Source organism: Nomascus leucogenys, chromosome 15 (genome assembly GCF_006542625.1).
Source record: "Nomascus leucogenys isolate Asia chromosome 15, Asia_NLE_v1, whole genome shotgun sequence".
Lineage (NCBI taxonomy): Eukaryota > Metazoa > Chordata > Mammalia > Primates > Hylobatidae > Nomascus > Nomascus leucogenys.
In genome coordinates this window covers 14,281,128-14,293,480 of record NC_044395.1, presented here as the reverse complement: position 1 = coordinate 14,293,480, position 12,353 = coordinate 14,281,128, and positions in this window count along the sequence as shown.

The window sequence follows — 12,353 nt, the reverse complement described above, 5'->3', positions numbered from 1 at the left end:
CCAGCTACTCGGAGAGGCTGAGGCAGGAGAATGGCGTGAACCCGGGAGGCGGAGCTTGCAGTGAGCCGAGATTGCGCCACTGCACTCCAGCCTGGGCGACAGAGCGAGACTCCGTCTCAAAAAAAAAAAAAAACCATCCTTCCTCTGGCAGGAGGTGCAGTCTGACATGGAGGCATAAAGCAATATATAGAGACACTTCTTCATTTTTACTCTACTTACTGTTTTCATTCCTGAAAGTATATGCATGTGTGTGTTATAAGAAGTCATTTAAAAAAACAAACATGATGTTCATCTATTCAGATTGGTTTTATTTTGGAACTGTCTTCCTCTCATGTAAATGTATGCTTTTTAAACAAGGCCATTAATGCTATTTACCTAGTAACACTTCAGTGTGTCAATAATATTACTTTTGTCAATAGAGCACTTAAGTAATTATTGCCTTTTCTGGTATTAAGTATCTTTGCTGCATTTAAAGAAAAGCACCCATACATCTAAAGAAAAAGGGGTCCAAATACATAAGGCAAGTTTTCACTTTCAACAATAAGTGTTACATTTCTCCAAAGATCCAAATTTCCTTTTAGCCTTGGGCCAAGGAGACAGACTGAGAGAATCCAAGAATTTAGAGATGGAAGTTACCTCATTCAACCTCCTAATCTACTGCTGGAATATCCTCTATGGCAGCCCTGGCAGATGGCCATCCATCTGCTTGTATACTTCCAGGGCTGGGGAGCTCATTATCTCCTGAGGCAACTCATAAATTCTTTCTTATTTGAGCTAAAAGTGGCCTCTCTGTAACTTCTTCTTCTTTTTTTTTTTTTTTTTTTTTTTTTTTGAGGGCGGGGACAGAGTCTTGCTCTATCGGCTAGGCTGGAGTACAGTGGCACGATCTTGGCTCACTGCAACCTCCGCCTCCCGGGCTCAAGCAATTCTCCTGCCTCAGCCTCCCGAGTAGCTGGGATTACAGGTGTGTGCTACCACGCCTAGCTAATTTTTGTATTTTTAGTAAAGATGGGGTTTCACCATGTTGGCCAGGCTGGTCTCGAACTCTTGACCTCAGGTAATCTACCTGCCTTGGTCTCCCAAAGTGCTGGGATTATAGGCATGAGCCATCGTGCCCGGCCGCCTCTCTGTAACTTCTATCCATTGGTCCTGGTTGTGAAGCAACATAAGAAAGATCTGAAGTATTTGAAGAGAGCTACCACATTCCCCTTTTGTCTTTTCCGAATAAGATAACGGAATTGTTTTAAAATGAAGATTTTTGCCTGGAATCTGGAAGAACAAGATGGAAATGAGTGTATGTTAACTGTTGCTATAAAGGAAACCTTTGTTATAATTGCAGCTGACGGGTCAGGCATCTCTTCTAGTATTTCACACTCGGGCATAGCCTCCTCTGTAATACCCCTCTTGAAAATGACCTATGCCTCACTGAGCTACGAAGAGTAAGACGTCTCTCCTGGGTGAATAGAATCTTATACCTTTTGCTATTCTGAATGCCTCAAGAGAGCCCAAATTCCTAAGCATTGCTCTGAGATAAAATTTAAAGGTATTCCTTTAGGAGGGAAAATTAAATGCATGAGAGTATACGCTTTTTGACAGTAGAAACCATGGCCGGTTTTTCTTTCTGTACCCTATAGTGTCTAATACTATGCTGTACCTGGCAGACAGAAGCTGTACAATAAATTATTGCTCTATTGCATGATGGTGAATTACATATATGATGAGAGATGTATGTATCTATGAAGTACATATATACAGAAATATGTATACACATATAGGCATATATGCACATACATACACATATGCATACACACATGCTTTTTTGCCTTTGAATGCGTTTATAATATCCCTGTGTTATTTCATAACAATTTATGGGAATATTTAATGCCAGTCTTCAGACAAAACTATCCTCTGGATAAATTGCAAACCCCAAACACATGGGGCAGTATGAAAACTGCCACCTTATTTTTGATATCCTGGGGTGGTTGCATCGAGAGGACAGATCCTTTTCTCTGTACCTTCCATTGCTAAGTGATTGTGCTTTGCTCCCAGGCAGAAAATGCTACTCTGTTCCTCATCCTGCGACCTCTTCCTCCTGTTTGAGTGGATTGTTCTTCAGTTGCTCTTATTGCTGGAAGTGGTGAAGAAAAACAGTAAAAGGATGGGGGAAAATACTGCGGCTTTACTACTTGCTTAACATTTTACACAGCTTGACTTTCGTAGCGATCTTTGATCAGTGTCTTTCGTGCAGCCGGAAGCCCTGAGTTTTAGCCCAGTTTTGCTATTTCCTGACTGAGTGGTTTATATCTATAATGTCGTGTAATGGAACCTACCTGGACCAACTACGAGAATCAAATGACAAAAGATGAATGTGAAAGTATAAAGCTTATCACAAGTAAAATCCCACTTTTAGATGTAAGCATAGTACCCCTACTATGGTGGAACTGGTTAAAGCCTTCATTTGTGCAAATGAGCAGCAATTCCCCTTTCCCAGACAGGCATGGCCATAGTGGAAGACTCCCGGCTACAATGCAGGTCTATGGAAGATTCAGACTGAGAATTCTGAGTGCATACCCAAGCCTCTGTGTGCTAAAGGCCCTTGGCTCCAACTCTTGAGTTGCCATAAGTCGCACGCCCCTTCCCCTGCCTCCACCCAGACTGTCAGACTAAACTATGACCATGTAACTGAGTTAACTGCAAAATGCCATAAAGAATATACCTGATGTCAAGTGGACCAAAATAGTGCCTCTATAACATCTTTTACTTGACTCTGAATGCTAAAGGGACCAGCCCTAGATTTGCCTGGTTTCCTATTTTGTCTTTGGTGCCTGGCACATAATAGGCACCAAAGACGTCTTGAAGAACTATTGTCACAGCAGCTTATCTCCTCTGCAGAATAGCAAGTGGAAACTGAGACACATGGTAGAAATGAATTAGGTTCTCACATGAGGGATGGGAGCAGGGTTGCAGAATGAGAGGCAGGTTATATTCTAATTAAGGACGATCTAAATTTTTATTTTAATTTCAATGCGAGCAGTATTCTTTACACCTAGACTAATAAATGAGATAAGGGACACTGGGGGAGGGAGCTGGGTAATAATATAGTTGACAAGTGGGGATGGGACCTTTTAACATTCGATGTATTTGCAGCCAGCTGCGTTAAACAGCATGCTGCCATGAGACTTGGGGACTGTGTGAACCACACACACACATATGTTTGCTCTTTACCAACACTTGTCCATAATATCACTGGGCAAAACCACTGCTTACTGCATCCTTTAAAGCACGAGTAAACATCAAGAACGTTTCTCCTTCTAACTCACTTCTGCTTCAAAACTGGTTCTGTGAAACATCTGCTATAAGAATGAACCATTTATCCTCCAAACAAGGGACAAGAAGAACACAGAATGCATTTTCTTTTAATCTGGAGTTTAAGTACTCCAATAGGATTGATGAATTTTAATACTGTCTTGCAATATGATATATAATCAGGCCCTTGCTTCCTTCAACCTAAGTTCCTCAAATGTGAACCCCAACTTCAACTTAGGTTGTAAAGACTTTAAGCTTACTAAGGACACAGTTTCATATTTGCCAGTTAGGATTTCATCAGACTCATCTGGACAAATGACAGGAGCAAATCCGATTTTCCAGAACTGTAGACCTCATTAACCCTTTCTCTCTATTGGTTTATCCATTCAACACATTTACTAAGCACCTCCTATGCCAAGTACTGTGTGGTTAAGAGATTTTTTCTTTTCTCTTTTTTTTTTTTTTTTGAGATGGAGTTTCACTCTTGTTGCCCAGGCTGGAGTGCAATGGCGCGATCTCAGCAATCTCTGCCCCCCCCGGTTCAAGTGATTCTCCTGCCTCAGCCTCCTGAGTAGCTGGGACTACAGGTCCCATGCCACCACACCCGGATAAGTTTGTATTTTTAGTAGAGACAGGGTTTCTCCGTGTTGGCCAGGCTGGTCTCGAACTCTGACCTCAGGTGATCCACCCGCCTCAGCCTCCCAAAGTGCTGAGATTACAGGCGTGAGCCACCGCGCCCAGCCAGAGGTTTTTTAAAAAGCCTATAGTCTCATTATGAACTTGAGATGAACCTTCAAGGGACCTTTGGAAAAGAAATGGTAAGTAAATTTAAGATCAAGTATCTGCTTTGCGGATATACCTGAGGCAAATACAAAGAAGGGAGAAGCTAAAATATAAATCCAGGAGAACAAGCTCACAGTCTATTAGTGAAAGCAGACGTGAAACAAGTAAGTGACCATAAACTCTAACAAGTACAAGAGAGATCCCGAGAAGGGAGTAATTACTTCTGTTGGGAAGGGACTAGATAGCCAGCTACGATAAACTTCTAGTAGGAGAGACTCCTAAGCAGAATTCTGAGTGGTTAATAGGAACTTGTGTATCTGTGTGTATGTGGGAGGTGGGGTGGGGACTCTGGGCAGAATTCAGTGTGTTAAAGGCACAGAGGTATGAAATGGGATGAGCAGAGAACTCGATGCTGCTTGGTACTGACTGAAGGTGAGATGGATGGAAATGGATGATGGGTGAGGCAGGGAAGTAAGCAGCGACCTTGTATGCCATGCTAAGAAGTTTTGGACTCGAGGCTGGGTGCGGTGGCGCATGCCTGTAATCCCAGCACTTTGGGAGGCTGAGGGGGGCAGATCACGAGGTCAAGAGTTGGAGACCAGCCTGGCCAACATGGTGAAACCCCGTCTCTACTGAAAATACAAAAGTTAGCCGGGCGTGGTGGCGGGTGCCTGTAGTAGTCCCAGATACTCAGGAGGCTGAGGCAGGAGAATCACTCGAACCCGGGAGGCGGAGGTTGCAGTGAGCCGAGATTCCGCCACTGCACTCCACTCCAGCCTGGTGACAGAGTGAGACTCCGTCTCAAAAAAAAAAAAACAAAAAAACAAAAAAACAAAACAAACAAAAAACCCAAAACAAAACAAAAAAACAAGTTTTGGACTCAATATGAAGTCATGAAGGGGTTTTCAGCAAGGGTGTGAAGTGGTGAAGCTTGTTTTAGAGACATCACTCTGGCAGCCATTTGTAGACATGTTGGTGGGAGCCAATTTAAAGGCAGGGAGACCAGCTAGAGGGCTGCTGCAATAGTTTCTAAGACATGGTGACATGACATGATATGTGCCACTCAGCAAGGTGACAACAAGTCACCTGCTCACTGTGTGCCTCAGCTGGCCCCATTTATGCAGAGGGATCATTATGAACGTGTGATGAAGCTTCAAAGGGACCTTCGGAAAAGACATGGCAGGTACATTTAAGATCAAATATTCTTCTTAGTGGGTATACCAGAGGCAGACAGATGGAAAAAACTGAAGATAAATCCGAGAGAACGAACTCCTTCCTGTGGGCTCTGGCCACAATGACGCCCAAGCACAATGAACCCTATCCTGTGAAATTAACATCCTGCCCAGCACAGCAGCTGGCTGTGAGGGATGTTTCAGATGAGAGGTTCCAGAGGTGGGAGCCCCATTTCCCAACCCTTCTGTGTTTTTCATCCAAGGCAGCAGCCTCAGAGTAGATCAGCCAGGCCAGCCTCGGGGCCCTCTGACATTCTCCCCCTGTGGCTTCCAAAAAAGATCTGGACTGACCTTCCTACCCCTGGAGCTGAGCTTGAGAAGTCAGCGTGCCTGGAATTGAATTTTGATAGGTGATGCTGAAATTCAGTAGTGAAAAAGGTGGAGAGCAAGTAGTAAGTATCCCAAAGAACTCAACATCTTGCAGCAAGGGGAGGAAGGCGAGTGGGTGGGGGCAACCAGGCTGAGGCTAACAGCAGGCTTCTGTACCGGCAGACTTCGCTGACATTGTTGTCTACCCTGTGACTGGTAGGGACTCCCTGCTTCTAGGGGCAGAGGCCTTAAGAAAGGAAAAGAAAGTCAGAACCATTTGCAAGAAGGGGAGAAACCAGCGCCCTCAAGAGGCCACAGCCAAGACTACCTCCAGAGCCATCAGCAATCTCTCTGACCTGCCAAAAGCTCCTCCCCCGCTTCCCTGGTTAATAGGATGAGATCACCAGGCAAAAGAATATGATGAAGCATTTCACTTATATAGTATTTTTCTTTCCAAACACTTAATAAGCCTCTCTGGTCTCGCTGATCTTGCATTCTTCCCGTGAAGGGGGCCAGGGACCCATGCTTGGCATTTCAGAGTTTGCGCGGCTTGAGAGATCATCTAGTCTGCTTCCCTCACTTTTAGAGTTATGGGAACTGAAGTCCAGGGAAGTGAAATCGCTTGCTGGGATCACAGGGATGCCTCTCCCTCCTCTCAGCCCCGCACACTTTCTGCTAGGCTTATGCTGCTGTTCTGTCCATTTTGTACAAGAGAGAGGGGGCTCCAGAGTGGGGGAATAGAGTTGGAATTAGAAATTAGTTTTGTGTGACCGGCTTACAGGTGGTCTTAAACCTTAACAGGTTTAAGATCCTCTGTAAAATGGGGCTAGTGTCACCTCAACACCTACCTTGCAAAGTTGATTATTGGGAATCACACTTGTGTAAGTGGTATAGTCTTGGCAAACAGTAGGTGCTAAATAATGTCTGGCTGGAGGAATGGAGCCCTGTTCCCATATGGCATTCATCCAGCCAGTGTGTGGAGCTGGGGGAGGGATAGGCACGACTCCTGAGGCCCAGATCCTCCCTGAAGCAGGAGGCCCAGCACCCGCCCAGGCTAGCCAGCCGGCCCTCCCCGGGGAACGCAACGTCCAGAACAGTCTATAGTCCCCATAGTATGCCTCATGCGTGAGACCTGACCAAGGACGTCTGTGAACAAACCCTTCACAGAGAACTTAATGAGATTGTGGGAGTGCTGATGGTTGGGTGTGGGGATACAGACCATTGAAGGTGAGAGGGCTGGTGTGATCAGTTTGGTGGTCTGCCCAAGACAGAGACCCTGCGGATTGGATAACAGGGAGCCAATAGGTTTGAGGGGGTCACATGTCCCTTGCGCTTCCTCCTATTCCCCCAGGACCCCCTCTTCACCCAGCCTCCTCCTAAGGGCAACTCTGTTGTATTAGGATGAGCCACACGGTGTACTGAAATGAACCACGTGTCAGAAAGGGGGGTTGCCTCCTGGGTCCTGCCACTTGCTCCCCGTGTGTTCTTGGCCTGGTCCCTTCACCTCTCCTAGCCTCGGGATCTTCATGCGTAACATGAGATCCTCCCAAGATGTTGGTATGTAAACAACAGTGCTCTGGAATGACTCCATGCAAGCTGTTGCTCTTCAGCCTCCTGAACAAGGTGCTCTTGTCTCTCTTCCCATGAAACCTCCACCTCTCTCCATCTTCCGCACCACTGAGGCCGCAGTCTCTTCTAACAGGGCACGCTCGTCCCCCGCGCTGTTCCCCGAATGCCACCAGGAGGCGCCCCTTGCTCGCTGAAGCCGGCCGGGCTAATAACTCCTCGGGGCCGGGGCGGGCTGCCCCTTTGCGCAGGGCGGTGGAGAGTGCGGGCTGCGCCGGGTTCCCCACCTGAGGTCGGTACCTGGCAGCGCCCGCTTGGCCGCGCGCCCCTAGCCTCTGCCAGGCGCCTCTCCCCAGCCGGGCGCCTCCCGCTCGGCCCCGGCCGCCGGGCAGCCGCAAGTTTGCCCCCAGCCGCGCGGACCCGCGCCCGCCCTGCCCGCTGCAGCCCACCCCGTTCTCGCCACCCCCGCCGCCCCCGCGCCTGGGCTCCCAGGCGAGGCTCCGAGGGGCGCTGGGGGGGCGTGCGGCTGCCCGCGGGGCTCCGGCCCGGCCTCGAAGGGGCGCCCCCCCGGCCGGCCGTGCGCGGGGCCGCAGCAGTTCCCCAGCTGCCCGCCGGGCGGCGCCCCGCGCCTCGCCTCGCTCCTCCCGCGCTCCCCGCGCCGGGCTCGCTCGCAGCCGGACACAGACTCTGCCTTCAGCTGCGGGCGGATCGGGCTGGAGCCGCCGCGGCTGCTGCGGAAGAGAAAAAACGGCCAACAGCAGCCCCGCGGCCGGCCCGGCAGCGCCCGGCCCCCGGCTCAGCCCCCGGAGTGCGGAGCCTCCCAGGTAAGGGCAGCGGCGCCCCCGGCCCGCTCCTTGCGCTGCCCCCGCGCCCCCGAGTCCCCTCAGCGCGGGCCTCTCCCGCACCCCGACTTCTAACGTCTCTGCCGCTCCTGCCCTCGGGGGCCGCGGCCCCTCACCCCTGCCCCGGCCCCCGCCCCCGCGCCCTCCTCCCCGCTCCCGCCTCCCGCCTCCCGCCAGCCCGGTCCCTGGCACTTTGGTCCCTGCGTCTCCAGATTCGCCGCCGAACCCCCTACCGCTCTGCTCCCGTAGTTCCTCCAGTCTTCATCCCGGTCCGTCTCCCTCCCTCCGCATTCCTTCTCCGGGCTCGTCGTCCTCCCGCTCTGGTCCTCCCCCTCCCCGTGCAACTCCCAGCCCTGCCTCTGCCCCCTGCAGGGATGACAGCCCCTTCCCAGCCTGGCGCGTCTCCCCTGCACCTCGTCACCCTCCGCTTCTCCCAGCGCCGCTGTTCCCCGGCTACAGCCCCCCATCCCGGCTCAGCCTGGCATCCCACCAAGCCCCCTCCCCCTTTCCTCACTGCCAGCTGCCTCGACTGCCCCCTGCCCCTGCACTGGACTCGGGCCACCACCACACCCCCCACCCTGCACACCGTCTTGCTTGGGGGAACCAGCGTCCTATCAGAAATGACCCTGTTTCCTGGGGCGAATGGGGCTCCCACCCATTCCACCCTAGTTCATCTGAGTGGGAAGTGAGGGAGAAACTCTAGACACCTGCAATGGGCACGTGATGGGGGAGGGGGCTGGGGCGGAGGGGGAGGGGAGCTGATTTAGATGATCTCCAGTGAGGACTGGCAGAGCTGTGCGCTCCAACCTGGCTGGGGTGGAGGGCGTGCAGGCGACAGCTGGGACAGGGGGTTCAAGGCACTGAGAGCACCTGTGTCTCTTTCCCTGGCTCCCTTGAGCTGAGCAAAGTGAGGGGAGGAGTTGGAGCCTGGGGAGAGTTGGCTGAGGGCCTTGGGGTGGAGGAGGCCGAGGGGGCTGGGCCCCGGTCGCCTCTGGCCCGTCTGCCTGGCAGTGGTGGGGCAATGCGGGCTGAGCCACTCCCGGGCTGGACCTTGGGCTGCGTGGCTCTTGGCATCTGTACTTGATGCTGCCATCTTCCTCTTGGTGCTGTTGTCTGGTGATGCCACGCGGTGCCACCTCCCTGCCTCCCTCCAGTGGCTCTCCTGGGCATGTCTCCCAGGGGTCTGGGTTGTCTGGAAAGAGGAGGGGAGCTCTGGGCACAGCTGGGCCCTTTTGCCAGGCAGTGGGCAGCTGTCAAGACCAGGCCAAGAGGTCTGAGGGCTGGTCAGGAGGACTGAACCCTGCCAGGAACAAAGAACTACCTTCACTTTCACTCCCTATGGGTCACCCGGGTGGTAGTGACACTTCTAGGAGCACCCGGAAACTGCGGGCGTGGTATCTCCGGGGAGAGAGGCCGCCTAGGTTGGCAGTGGGCATCTGAGAGACAAATCCGGTCCTGCCTTACTCCCTGAGTGTCTGTGCTCGCGTGGTCAGGGGCGAGGGGCTTGTCGAGGTACACTGTGTTCCGGTCCACAGGGATGGGAGCCCCTGGAATTCCACTGGGCGTCATCATACTGGTTTTATTTGCTGAAGCTGCAGCTCAGCCTTCATCATTAATCAGGTTTATTATTTTTCTCACTGGCTGGATGTGTTCCTCAAGGTCACGACCCTTCGGAGAGTTAATCTAATATGCACACATTACAGTGTCTGGGTTTGTTTAATTTTCCATATTTTGTTCATTCCTTGTGGCCCGGGCTTGCCCACCATCCTCCTGCCTGCCTCACCAGCTCCACCCCGCTGTCCTCCTCTGGACCTGCCATCTGAAACCCAGAGGCAGCACTGGTCCCTCCGGGTGGGGAAGAGGTGGATGCTCGGGAGGGGAGGTTGAGAGGAGATCTTGGTTTTCTGTGTTTTTCCCATCCCCCTGCCTGGGCATCCTGATCGGTGGCTGCCGTCTTCCCCAGCACTGAAAATTCTTCCAAGAGCCTGGGTTGCCTTCATGGTCTGATTTCCACTTTGGTTTTCCCTTAGGATGGAGAGGGAACTTTAGTACCAGGAGAGAGGCAGAGACTCTAGGAGAAAGTCCTAGTTGCAGGGAGTCATGGCGTCCAGGAAAGAGGAGCTCAGCTGCTTCTGAGGTGGTTCTCAGCCATTGAGAGATGGAAGGGAGGACGGGGGGGGACCGGCCCTGGGTTGGGGGAGAGACTGCTCAGAAAACAAGAGGAGCAGCGAGGCGGAAGCTGGCCTTCGTGTGGCTGGCAAGGGTGGGCTGCACCGTGCGTGTGTGGGAAGGATGCATCTCTTGGTGCTTCTGCATAGTACTAATCCCTTATGTGTGTATGGGGTTCTGCAGCGTTCCAGATGCCTCTCAGAACAATTACTTCATTTGATCTCTACTACAGCCCTGCAAGCATCTGATCACTCCTTACAGACAGCCTTATAAGGAGGCATTCATGACCCAACAGAAACTGAGGCTCAGAGAGGCTGGATGCCTTATCCAAGGCTCCACAGCTGGGTCCCAGGCCTCTGGACGCTCAGTCCAGTGCTCTTGGGCTCGTTGCTGTTGCTTTTTAAGGTCTCAGCTGTTCAGTCCTCAGAAAGCCCACCCTTGGTCCTGCCTGTTCCTCAGTTCATCCCCTTCACCCTCTCCAGTGATGGCTCACCGCTTCCACCCCGACCCCAGGCCTGGTGGAGTCTTTGCTCTGTAGTCTTCTCAGCCTTAGACTGGCTGCCTGGGTGTCCCTCCACTCCCTAGACCCAACCAACCACCCCCTACCCCAAGTGGGCACTGCCTCTTGCCTCCTCCTTGTGGAAAGAACGGCTGGGTTCCCCCAGGCATGCAGCCGGGGCGCCTGGGGCACCCTCCTTCCCTTTCCCTGGTGCCTTAGGCCTCAGCCCACTCAGTTCTTCTGGGCACTTTGAGTGTCCACTCCGACCTTTGCTTTCCCACTGCCGTGGTCCCTACTTGGGCCTTTGGCTGTTCACCGTGAGTTACGGTCCTGAAAGCTTCCTTGCTGGGCCTCCAGCCTCAGTTTCCAGCCATCCTGCTGCCGTGCCTGTCTTCTTACAGAGGGTAACGCTTCTCACGGGGGACCCTGTCTCAGCAGCCATCAGTGGCAGTGCCTTCCAAGATGCCTTGGAGGTGAAGGCCCTCTGCATGCTGACCCCAACTTTATGTCACAATGTGGTGTCTGGCATGATCTTGTCCCCCCTCCCCCTGCCACCCAGCCCTGGCACTGTGTGTCTTCACCCTGGCCCTTTGCGTTTCCTCCTCTTTTCCTCCCATCCATCTATTGCCCAGCCTTCAAGGTGCTGCTGGAAGAGGAACCAGTTCTAGCTACCAGGTGTCAGGCAGACCTGGGTTCCTGTCCTCGCATCACTCCCTGCATGACCTCAGACAAGTTGCCTCACCTCTCTGAGCCTCACTGCCCTCACCTGTAAAATGGGGACTCTGAGCCTCACTGGCCTCACCTGTAAAATGGAGATAAATCTCACCTGCTTCAGAGGGTTAGCAGCATGGAATGTGAGTGGGAGTGTGACTCCTCTGGTGTGAAGGGCACCTGCGTGGGTATGGAGGGCACATTCTCTGGGTGGCCTCCTCCTGCCCTCCCTCTGTATGGGCTGGCTGAGCCCCCGGATCCTAGCTGGCATGGGTAATCGTCTGTCCGTTTGTCTCCCCACCCAGACGGCAGATCCCTGGAGGAGCAAGGCCTTTGCCTGACACCTTTTCACATTCCCGACTCCCAGCAGAGCAAGGCTGTTCTTCAACATCCTGTAAATCGGCCCTGTTCGTAGTAAGGACATAAAATATAGTTGTTGCTTGATTATAACATTCTGTGACATAAAATAGGGTATGCCTTACATTTAGCAAATCCAATATGAACAAAAAAACTTACGCCACGGTTGCAGGCTGGGTAAGTTATGGGAAGGAAGGAAGGAAGGAATCAATATAACATTGCATTGACTGCGTACTCCGTTTGTTTCGCTCAGTCAGTCCAGCTACCCCGCGAGTTAGCTGTGGGCATCTCCTTTTCCACAGATGAGGAAGGGAGTCCCAGGGGGTCACACACCCTGTCCCACATCCCAGACTGGTGAGTGTGGTATGATCCCAGCTTCTTCCCCTACACTTGGGCATCCTCTGCTTTAAAAAACAAGAGGGAGACACTTTTTGATTCATCACGGGTTTTCTTTAAACAACTGAGCACTTAAGTCATTTACACAGAGCCCAGCAGAGATGGGGTGGTTGTGGAGTCCCCTCTTTGGGGGGTGGGCCGGACCCTCCTCTCCCACAGGGCGATGGTTTGGGTGGATAGCAC